Raw genomic sequence first — 8,359 nt, 5'->3', positions numbered from 1 at the left:
AACCCCCTTCCCCTCCCCCTTTTCTGATGAAGGGTCTAGGCCCGAAACGTCAGCCTCTCTGCTCCTATGATGCTGCTTGGCCTGCTGTGTTCATCCAGCCCTGCACCTTGTTGTCTCTGTATCAAATTAGCTAGTTCTTCCTGTATTCCATGCGATCGAAAATTGCTCACCAGCCTACCATGCAGAGTCTTGTCAAACGCCTTAGTGAAGGCCATATCGATCATGTCCACCGCTCTGCCTTCATCAATGCTCTTCGTGACATCTTCAAAAAACTCAATGAAGTTAGTGAGACACAATTTCCTACATACAAAGCCTGTTGACTATCCCTAATAAGTCCTTGCCTTTCCAAATACATGTAAATCCTGTCCTTCAGGATTCCCTCCAACAACTTGCCCACCACCGATGTCAGGCTCACTAGTCTATAGTTCCCTGGCTTTTCCTTACCACCTTTCATAAATAGTGGTATCACATTAGCCAACCTCCTGTCTTCCGGTACCTCACCTGTGGCGATCAATGATACAAATATCTCAACAAGGTGCCCAGCAATCTCTTCTCTTGCTTCCCACAGAATTCTACGGTAAGTGTGATCAGGTCCCGGGGATTTATCCACCTTATGCGTTTTAAGACTCTCAGCACCTCCTCCTCCATAATATGGACATTTTTCAAGATGTCACTATTTATTTCCCCACATTCTCTAGCTTCCATATCCTTCTCCACTGTAAAAACTGATGCAAAACACTCATTTAATATCTCCACCATCTCTTGCGGTTCCACACTTAGGTGGCCTTGCTGATCTTTAAGAGGCTCTATTCTCTCCCTAGTTACTCTTTTGTCCTTAATGTATTTGTAGAATCCCTTTGGATTCTCCTTAACCCTATTTGCCAAGGCTATCTTGTGTCCCCTTTTTGCCCTCCTGATTTGTCTCTTAAGTATACTCCTACTGCCTTTATACACCCCTCGGGATTCACTCAATCCCTGCTGTCTATACTTGAAATATGCTTCCTTCTTTATCTTCACCAAAATCTCATTTTCTCTCGTCATCCAGTATTCCCTATACCTACCAGCCTTACCCTTCCCACTAGCAGGAACATACTGTCTCTGGACTCTTGTTATCTCATTTTTGAAGGTTTCCCATTTTCCAGCCGTCCCTTTACCTGCAAATATCTGCCTGAGTCAAGTTTTGAAAGTTTTTGCTTTATACTGTCAAAATTGGCTTTCTTCCAATTTAGAACTTTAACTTTTAGATCCGGTCTATCCTGTTCCATCATTATTTTAAAACTAGTAGAATTATGGTCACTGGCCCCAACGTGCTCCATCACTGACACCTCAGTCACCTGCACTGCCTTATTTCCCAAGAGTAGGTCAAATTTTGCATCTTCTCTAGTAGGTATATCCACATACTGAATCAGAAAATGTTCTTGTACACACTTAACAAATTCCTCTCCATCCAAGCCCTTAACACTATGGCAGTCTCAGTCTACATTTGGAAAGTTAAAATCCTCTACCATCACCACCCTATTATTCTTATAGATAAGTGAGATCTCCTTACAAATTTGTTCCTCAATTTCCTGCCGACTACTGGGGGGTCTACAGTACAATTCCAATAAGGTGATCATCCCTTTCTTATTTCTCAGTTCCTCCCAAATAACTTCCCTGGGTACATTCCCAGGAATATCTTTCCCAATTACAGCTGTTGTTAAAGTTTGTTGTTTGTTTCTATAGTTATTTCGTAATTTTCCCATTGACACTGGATGAAATGTCTTATAACTCCACAGGATCAAGGCCTGGAAAATTCACAGTTGTTCTGGCTCATCCAATAATTCAAAGTAGCAGACTGCTATTCTCATTCTTCCCTGCTGTTCTTATAATCATTTGTTATCCTACAGCTCTGAGAAGTTCATACAATTCCTGCAGCACATTTCCGTCACCACAGACCTGGATTTTCCCATCGGGGAACGGTGGCAGTGAGTGTGGGATTAAAGTGCCAGGTGGCAGAGGGGGTACGGTACCAGGTGGGTAAGTGGATAAGGTGCCTGCTGCATGGGGCGGGGGTCATGTTATATGATAATTAAGTAGATGAGTAGCTTAAGGTTGGAGGTGGGGAAGGTACAGGTTGAGGGAATGTTTGAGTCCAGTTTGGATGAGAAGTGTTATGTTGTAAGACCATGTAGGGGCTCCTGGGGTACTGTTGGGGAAGAGTATTGGGTCGGGAGATTTTTCCAGTTTGGCAGGATTGTTGAGGGGGGAGATTACCAGGTGTTGAGTTTGGCGGATTCAGGTTGAGGTGGGGACTTTATTTCTACTCATTCACGGGATGAGAGCATCCCTAGCTAGGCCAGCATTTATTGCCCATCCCTAATTGCTCAGACAGTACTTAAGGTTCACCCACATTACTGTGGGTCTGGAGTTACACGTAGGCCAGACCAGGTAAGGATGGCAAATATCTTTCCCTAAAAGGAGCATCAGTGAACCAGGTGGGTTTTTCTGACAATTGGCATCATTAGACTCTTAATTGCAGATTTTTATTGAATTTAAATTTCAACCATCTGCTGTGGCAGGATTTGAACCCAGGTCCCAGAACGTTACCTGGGTCTTTGGATCAACAGTCCAGCAATAATACCGCTAGGCTGTTGCCTCCCTTTAAAGTGTTGGGTCAGTGAGGTTAGTGGGGATCGGGGCAGGTGTAATTGGCAGGGTTCAATGATCAGCTGTTGGTCAATTTCAGTTTCCCATGAGTTCGAGTAGGTTTTTAATCCTCCAACGTTAATTAAGTAAGAAATAAGTTTAAGGTTCTAGGAACCCTCGGAAATCTCTGATCCTAAGGAACATTTTCAGAAGGCCCCAGTTGTAACTGAATGAAGGAAATTTCAATTTCACATTGATGCATGCCTCCAATCTGCCCTGTGGAAACAGCTATCTGGCTATCAGAATTTCTGAGCCTAGCTTTCATGTAGTATGTTTAAAAGACTATCCAATCTAAAGTGGAAGAAACTCACAGTTGAGGTTTATTGCAACGTCTATGTTTACAGTGTACAGTATCCTTACATGTGCATTTCTACAAACAGGCCCCTGGTTTTGGACTCCATTTCCCAGGGGGCAACATCCGTTCATTATCCAGCCTGTCAAGTCCCAATGAGATTTAAAGTTGTCCTCATTAGAGTGTTTGCATTTATCTAATGAAAGATTGGAGAACACAGCTTAGAGGACATTTGAAAGATACAGGATCTATTTCAGATCAAGGCCAGTCTTATTTTTTAGCCTCTGGCGTGTGCTATTGTTGAATGAGATATTTGGTTCAGCGAGCACATTCTTAGATACAAGGATATTTGGCACCCACACTGAACTTTCACCTTAAATATTCATTGGTTTATATTGATGTTAAGCATCCTGGGAATTTCTTTAATGATGACAAAAAGAGCTACATTTACATAGCATCTTACATAACCTGAAGACATCCAAATGTATTTTACAGCTGCTATTTTGAGGTGTGGTGTTACAGTCCCAATAGAGACCATTAACTTATGAAGGGAAAAGGAGTCAGAAAGGAAATGACATTTGCATTACTTCACACATAACTTTATAATCTCAGCTTTTCCACCTCGTCCTTGTTATGTAAGGTCTCACACTTCCTGTTTAGCCATTTCGAGCCTTCAGTCACATTCGCCAGTATCCACATTCCATCAGACATCCCAGGACATGGTGAGCAAGTCACAAATCTATGAACTCTCTCTTAATTGGTTTATAACAGTTCAAATCCCCAGAGACTCCCTTTTCTAACCCCTTTAACTAATACCATTTGTCTCTGGCACCACTTGGTCAGAAACATCAGGTCTTGTTCAGTTCATAACATTGTGACCTTCTTATCTTCTCTTTCCAGCTGTATAACATACACAGTAACATATTCCCTGCCCTATTCTCAGAGACCTGCTTCAACTCTCGGATCTGTTTAAAGACAGCCAAACAGAAAATAGCTCCATTCAAAGACAAGCTTGCTTGTTTCCTCTCCATATAAACCTTCTGTATCTTCTGAACAAAGGGAAAACACAGTCTGCCCCGACCCCTCTGGGAATTAATTTTCTGATTTACCCTTTGCTGCTTAGCGCATCATCCCTGTGACAACTTCAGGGGTCACGTGGTCATTCCTTAGAATCTATATGACCTGAAAACCAATTGATCCTGTTTCAGAATACTCCCTGGCCCACTTTGCTCTGAAAGGGGTATTACCCAAAAGGAAATGGACGCCTTTTTCGAGCACATGGGTCTTCAAAATAATCACTGTGGTTATGTAGTACACATGATGTAGGATTTGGTGACACCACTGACACTGCAATACCCCCTCAGGACTGAATTGGAGAATCAACTTGTATTAGGAGTTGAATTGCCTGCTATAGGCCTGAAACCCAGCCTTCTAGCCAGGGACTGGAGAGCTAGGGATTGTGTCTCGATGTTTTGACTATCTTCAACTCCAACATCAGCACTCCAACGAATACATTAAATAAGATGCACTTTGTTCAAACCTAACAATAAATTTGTGGTAATGAAGGGTTAAAGTCTCGTACTGTTGTGAGGCCAAGTTTCATTGCGGCTCCCAAGCTGTGTTTTATTACAGTAAAGTTGCACACTGTGGGAAATAAAAGGAAGCGTATTGCCAAGTTCTGTGGGCATTTTGTACTTGCTTGAACTTTTATTTAAATGGCAAAGTGAATGAAGGTTAATGCTGCACATAATGTGTGTCAGTTGTGTGATTGGAGACTATATTTTCTCTGCGAGATAAGCTGAGATGGTGCTCTCGGCTGTGTCCCTAGGGCCAAGCCACAAAGCTTTGCAACGTAGCTGGTGTGCAGGCCTGTCCTCAAACATCCAAAAAACACAGCCCTGACAACACTCCACCGATTGGGTCATTTTTTATTCTCAAAGGGCACCAGAGAAGGAAACGAGAAAGCATCCAAGTGGATAAGTCTTAAGTATCCAAGAAACAGTTGTGAGGAGCATTGAATATTTCTCTCAGCAGCATCTCCCACTTCTCAGCAGGAATGCTGCATGGCCTCAGGGAAGGAATGTTGGGAGGAATGTCAAATCTTGCTTAATTGTATAATTGTATAGTTTCCATGTGGAAGAGCTGTTCCGCCCTGATGGATTTCAGACAGCATTGCTGAATGAAGTTTAATATGGCAACAATGCAGGGTCACAGCTACTGGGGGTGAGGGGTAGCTGCCCTGCTCTGGTACTTTTCAGAGGACCGTGTGGATAGAATGCGAGGATGAGACGCTCATAACTAGCCATGACCTGCTCAATGTGCACATGGTTAACCGGGGGGGGGCACGAGACTACTTATTCCTCAGGTATCCTTCAAATTGCGCTGACTTTACACAGAGGAGCTTCAGTAAAACCTTGGATGGGAGGAACCTCTTCTCCATGTGACGTGTAAGGAAAGAAGCTGCTTTTGCCCTTTGACAATCCCCTGTCATTTATGACCCAGTTAAAGTGTAAAATCCGCGTCAAGTCATGAACCACTGCCAGGAGAGCAGCGCTGATGCTGTGATATCACTGTGCCCAGCACCTGGAGACTGGGGGGCAGTGGGGAGGAAAGCCAGGGTGGGGAGGAGGAAGCAAGAGAAAAATGGGATCTGGATATTTCATTTTGCTGCGAAATGTGAAGATTATAGCAAGATGGAAAGTTAGTGGACAAACATTCAGCAGAATTTATGCCGGGGTGGGTGGCATTTTTGGCTAGAGATTGAATGTGTAGAAATGTTTAATTCGTATTTGCTGACAACACGTTATATGTTGCTGTCTGTATCAACTAAACAGACTGCTTGTGGAATTAATAATTGTTTCCTTCAAAAATATGCATTCCTCATAAAATTTGTAAAAGAATGTTCCATAACACCTCAAATTTGACAATACACGAAAGTGAACTTCAGAGCAGTACACAAGGAGTCTCACCAATGCCTGTCATTATAGGTTTTTGTTACAATGTACAATGATACTTTTTGTCAAACATTCTCTGGTACATTCTGTCCATTTGACTACAAGATGTAAGGGCAGGAGTAGGCTGTTTGGCCCATCAAGTGTGCTTCACCATTCAATAGGATTATGGCTGGTTTTATCTGGTTTCTCTGATTTGATTTATTTATTTGTTGTCACGTGTATCTTGTTACAAACTACAGTGAAAAGTGTTGTATAGTGTTGCCACTCTCCAGTGTCATCTTAGAACACAGAAAAATAAACCAAGACATAGAATACTGTGACCATTCCCCATTCCGCTTTAGGGGCAGCTGCCCAAAGCTTTAGTGTGTCCCTCAGCACGTAGTCCCTGGAATGGAATATTAAAACAGCAGGAGCAGTAAATCAATGCATGAGTCCCATTCCCCACAGACTGAATTCTCAATCTTAAGAGAGATTTAGTTGAGCTGCACTATAGGAGTGTACAAGGCAAGGTGGGAGTACGTTTGGAGCTCACCATTTCAGTAAGCCTACAGTGCCCAGTGTATGAGATTTAATAGAATCTTCGCATTGAAATAGGATAAATCAAAATGCAATGATATTACTTGAATTTTGAGGAGAGAAGTATAAAGAAAAAAAGAATGAATAAACAGTCTCTGCTTGATAAAAGGAAAGTGATGGTTTTGAGTTGAGTAGTTTGTGGGTGTGGGCTACCAGATGCCTAAATGTAATTGGTTTGAATGTTACATTGTGGTACAGCTGGTATTCACAAACTCAACGGCTGGCATGAGGTAAACCTCCTGCTCTCTGTGCTGCCATTTCTTGGAAGTAGTGGAGGAAACGAAATGTGTGACCACCATCGAACATTCCAGATTCCTTCAGATCTGGTACAATCTCTCACTTTCATCATTCACCCTGCTTCATATCATCAATTCATCTGAAGACAGGTTCAAACGTACTTGGTGTTTTTAAAAGCAGGCTGCTCAGTAGCAGCTGAGGATGGGTTATCACAAGATGCCCGATCCTCTGCAGTTGCTTCACCAAGGGCCACCTTCCAACATCAGGCCGGAAGTTGAGCATTGCTGAGAAAAGACACGCTTTGAAAAACTTTCTGTCTTGCACTCCTTTGGAATTCACAGGAAAGATCAATCAGAGACCACTTTCCAACCAAAATGCACTCTCTTCTCATTCGGCAGAAAATACTGTTCTCCTTCACGTTGCCATTTTTGCGGGTGCTTGTTGAGCACAAAGTGTCTGTTTTTCTCAGCAACTGTCAAGTCCTGTATGAACAAGCAACTATAAAGATCAGAAGTGGAGATGTAAACTGGAGATTGCACACTGTTCATTATCATTTGCCACTCCTCCGATACCAAAGCAGTCAATGTCCAAATGCAGCAAGACCTGGACAAGATCCAGGCTTGGGCTGATAAGTTGGCAGGTAACATTTGTTCCATCCAAGTGCCAGGCAACGACCACCTCTAACAAGAGGGAATCTAACCAGTTCCCCTTTACATTCAATGGCATATAAACCCAGCAGCAACACTGCAGTCAGTTTAACCTTGTTGGGTGGACAAGCTTCTGGAAAAAGGTAATTTGAGACAAAACTAATAGTGACTTGAGCAATTGCGAGCAAACCCAGGTTAAACAAGGAAAAGATCATGATTTGTTGAGGGTAAACGTGCTGAACCAACATACTTGCAAGTTTTGATGAAGTAACAGAGAGGTCTGATGGAAGTAATGGAGTTGATTTTGTGTGTCTGGACTTCCAAAAGGTGTTTGATAAAGTGCCACACTCCAGACTTGTGAGCAAAAGTCACTGTAGGTGGCATGGTGTCTCACAGCACTGGGGACCTGGGTTCGATCCCTGCCTCAGGTGACTTTCTGTATGGAGTTTGCACACTCTCCCCATGTCTGTGCAGGTTTCCTCCAGGTGCTCTGGTTTCCTCCCACAGCCCAAAGGTGTGCAGGCTGGGTGGATTAGTCGTGGGGATTGGGTGGGATGCTCTTCGGAGAACGATGCAGACTCAATGGGCTGAATGGTCTCTTTCAGCACTATTAGAACTTATGGTAGAAAAAGGGATAGTTGCAACTTGGATTCAAAGTTGAGTGGTGTGAAACAGTAATGTATAATTGTTGATTTTCTTACTAGAGCAGTGTTTATTGTGGAGTACCCCAATGGGCCACCTTTGTCCTTTCTGACCTATTGATGCAATGTTAGAATTTGCAGATATTTCAAACTTGAAAGTATTGAGAATTATGAGGAAGACAGTGCAGAACTTCAAAAGGACATTGGGAGGTTGGTGGATCGGGCAGGCTCATGTCAGATGAAATTCAATGGAGAGAAATGTGAACAGGCAATGCAAAAAAATTCCAAATTGGGTGTATGAGCAGAGGGACCTTAATGTATATGTGC

The sequence above is a fragment of the Rhincodon typus genome, chromosome 2 (assembly GCF_021869965.1).
Source record: "Rhincodon typus isolate 14 chromosome 2, sRhiTyp1.1, whole genome shotgun sequence".
Classification (NCBI taxonomy): domain Eukaryota; kingdom Metazoa; phylum Chordata; class Chondrichthyes; order Orectolobiformes; family Rhincodontidae; genus Rhincodon; species Rhincodon typus.
The sequence above is the reverse complement of the archived record's forward strand: the minus strand, read 5'-3'. Positions refer to the sequence as shown.